Here is a 4200-nt window from a genome sequence, read left to right as displayed (position 1 = left end):
AAAATGATAAGTACAAAAAGCAAAAATGTCATATGTGTCTACAATAGGCGATCATCCTATCACTGGTGATGATCTTGATAAGAAACCACTGTATGGGCCACCTTACAAAGGAACCTCTTAAAAGGTCATGGGACCCCAATCACATAGCGCTGTAGTCGATGAGGAATGTCATCTATGCCGGTCTCTGGAAGGTCTCCTGTCAAACGCTCTAGATGACTGTCCAACTCGGCCAAGGTCTCTGCTGATTCGTCCTGTGGGGCTGGTGCCACTGCAGCTAGTTGTTTCCTCTCGTAAGGCCGGAGAGCAGCTGGTCACTGAGGATCCACATCTGCATTTGAAACTTTTACTATCAGTTTTGAGACGAGATAAAAACAAAAAAAAATTAAATTAGGAAAATGTTGAAAAATATTTTACCTGAGTCATCCATTGCTCTCTTGGTGGAAGAGCCATGTCTGGGTCACCGCGAAAATCTACCCCAGCATAAGGGAAGTCCTGAATAGCAAAAACCTGGTTTTCCAACCAATGGAAATACTCATGTTTGAATTGAACAACCTTTGTCCCCTCATCAGGATGACGGGCCATAACTACAACCCATTGCATCAGTTTGGGCTCTCGAGGAAGTCCAACTCCAACAGTGAGGTGCTGCGGGACCAACATTGGAACCCTCTCCAGACCAAAGCTCACAACTAAAGCACCATATCCAAAGGTCTTCAGTTGTCTGTTCTTGGCTCTGGTCATTTGGCCTTTTACATTAGCCAAAACAGCATCGCACCAGTTGAAGATGGTGCCTCGAAAGTAGTCAACTGCCATCCACATCTTGGATCTGATGGCTATATGTAGTGCGACACTCCCGCAAAGCCTGGTAACAGTAAACGCGATCACCATGAGTTCAGGACGGGATATGGTTTTGATGTCTATCCCTTTGTCTCTAGCATGGTTGTTGCAGAACTTTAGCCGGAGGCTATCGACAGACTGGCTACCTGGCCTAGTCCCGAATAGAGTCAAGTCTTTGCCTCTCTTAGGAAAACCAGTCAAAAAGTATATGTCTGCCAGCTCAATTTCAAGCTGGTAGCCCCCAATGAAGAAGCATTGGTCCTGTATGCTCCACCTGTCTACCAGCCACTGCAAGAAGTCCACTTGGGCCCTCATGCCAGGTATGGCCCAGAATTTGTACAAGCTGCATGCCTTCAATGCATCGATCGAAGGTTGGTGATTTAACGCGGCAATATCTATGTCCTCATGCTCCCGTTTTCGCCAATCAAGCATGATGTATACTCTACATCCAACAAAAAGGCGAATTAGAATGCAAAAAATTGAATTGTTTGGGTCAATTTTGAGAAATTTAGGGTTAAAAACCCTTGCTGCAGGGACCGCACCCTCTTTGTTAGAGACAGTGCGTGGGTCCGCACCTGCCGTGACTGCACCTTGCCTTCACGGCAGGTGCGGACCCCTGACTTTTTTCCCATTGAGAAAAAGTCAAGGTCCGCGGACTGCTAGTGTTATGCCTGCGGGCCCCCGCGCGTGGGTTTCTAGCCTAAAAACCCACTAAAAAATGAAATAAAACCCTAAAAAATGATTTGAAACGGATAAAATTGAAGAGTAGGATGATGTGGATTACCTGGAGGAGACGGTGCTCGATTCTGATGGATGGATTTTCCGCAATATTCACGGGAAATTTCTGACCAAAAGCACTATTTTCTCACCCAAATCTCAAATGGTAAAAATGAACTGACGAAAGCCCTTTTTATAAGTTTTTTGAATAAATGAATTGTAAATTTGTTTATGTTTCACTTTATAAAGGTAAATTTTGCAGCATTTTTATCCATCTCAAACAGGTATGAGTAATGTTTTCATTTTTGTTCAGGATAATAGATTTTTCAGGTGAAATCGGTCATTTTCGACAAAAAAAACATTTAGAGTCACCTTTAAGCTCTTTTCTAACTCCTAAAACAAGAAAAGATCGCCGAGTTTTTCTTTTTAAACCCATTAAAATGGAACTAAAAAGACGATCAACTTACAGCTCTTTTTCTGACTGTAAAAACATGAAAAGATTGCTGGATTTTTGTCATTTCAAATTCAATATTGGTTATAAAACGACATGTCATTGATCGATTTTTTACTTTTTCGGATCAGAGGCACTAATTACGAAAAGTACTCCTTGGTTGTAAAGATCAAGCGGTTCTCTCAAGTATTATTTTATACTTTTTCGGGCTTGGGAGACACAAATTTACGAAAAAGGTCAACCCCAGAGTCTTCTTAATTTTTTCAGACTCTCTAAAATTGAAAAACGTCGAGTTTCTCCTATACTGGACTCGTTAAAATTTAACAGTAAAGGACCTGTTCAATTACAAACAGGAATGGACCACTCCTTCTTAGGGTTCAAATTTAAACTAAGTTGGACTCATCCGAAGGATGAGCTTATAATCAAGCAAATGTTATCCTCCTCAAGCTTGTCAAAAATAATGAGGTACTTCCCAGAAATGGTGGGGGAAAAGAGAGAAAAATGAGCCTGTTTGTCATACTTTGTAACCACTCTTGAACACGACACTTTTATTCACCTAGGTTGGGAAATCCATTGCCTAACAGTTGATCAAACCACATTGAAAGTCTTCAGCCAGTTTCTAGGTATTTACTTTGGGTCAATTGCCACCAAACCATTTGCTGTGTTGTTATGTGTTCAAGAGGTCAGTGCTAATAAGTCATTCATCTACAAAATATCTGTCATTCATCTTGACCATCCCTGAGTCAGTCCTTGCAACTAAATTTCTTCAACTTGATCTATGATTTTGTGTTGTGGGCTTGCCTACGACGGATCGCTTTCTATCGACTTCAGCTCATTATCTAGAAAGATGATCTAGGAATTGTCAGTACCTTGAGATCTACATGCTTCAATGGCAGGCTTCTCACCTTCGACGATAGGTTGCATCATTAGCCTTCGATCAAAGGACTCCGTGACATGTTCGACATCAACACATCTATTCACATATCATGGATTGTACTGAGTACTTTGAGAGCCATTGACATTACTGGTGGTTTCTCTCACACTTGTTAACAGTTTACATCATTGACTAGTAATCAAGTGGTTTCTACCATGTTCGACTCCAACACATTCATTCGCATGGATAGAATCATACTGTTTCGGGAAGTAGAAATGAAGACCCTGGATCTAGTTTTTGCAATCCAGGCTGTGAGGAATTTTGTATTCATTATATTGTGGACTATTTATAAACAGATGGTTGCGTCCATACTGTGTCTACATGTGTCTGTACTTGTGATGTATTACAAGATCATTCCTATATCAGAGCAGTAGTTAGTTTTCTAGTCAGTTTTGATCTGAGTATGGGAATGCCTACCTCAGCGATGATATGATCTCATATATATATTTTGCATTGAATGTTTTTACAGGTTCCGACTGGGCTCTCCACAAGATGATCCTCGAAATGATAAAGTACTTCAATCTTCCTAAATGATAAATGAAATCCTTATCTACTACAAACTTCGCACTTTAGGGGGAAATCTGTTACACAAAAATATCGTCACCATGACTATTCGCAGTCAGTATGGGTCTATCATCACTTGTACTGTCCTCCTAAGCAAGTCTCAGACCTCAGCTCTTCAAGTCAAGCTTTGAAAATGAGAGTAAGACATTAAAAATCAACAAAGCTCTGGTTCCGCACTTTCTCTCACTGTTACCTACGGTCCCATCCCCCCTGTTCACAATACCTGCAGACCTGCCCGCTCTATCGCTAAAGGAGTGGGTGCAGACCCCTGTGAAAGTAAAAAGGGCGCAAGTTTATTCTAAAAAACTCACTTTGGGTTAATTCTAGATGATTCTAGAAGAAATTTTGACGTGGATTGGTCGCTCTTAGGTGGTTCATGCATCCCAAAAGAGGAGCTAATCCCTTGATGAGAGGAGCTATCCCTTTGAAGGAGGGCTTTATCCTTTGAAGGAGGACCTAGTAACTTCCCTCCATTGCACTATAAATTAAGGCATTGGGCTGGTTGCTAGAGAGGTTAGAAGCCGAACATTTTTGAGGGTAAATGCTGGTGGAATTGAGACTTCCTAGTTAAGCTTGAGAGGAGAGATCACATACCTTTCTGGCTTCATTGGGAAGAGAGTGAAACTTGTGAAAGTAGAGGAGACTTCTTGTTGGACCCTGGGATGAGCTTGTACAACATCAAGGCACAGGTTGTAAAGTT

This window comes from Pinus tabuliformis, chromosome 7 (genome assembly GCF_031772625.1).
Source record: "Pinus tabuliformis cultivar Carrire ecotype Pingquan chromosome 7, CPIR1, whole genome shotgun sequence".
NCBI lineage: Eukaryota > Viridiplantae > Streptophyta > Pinopsida > Pinales > Pinaceae > Pinus > Pinus tabuliformis.
The sequence above is the reverse complement of the archived record's forward strand: the minus strand, read 5'-3'. Positions refer to the sequence as shown.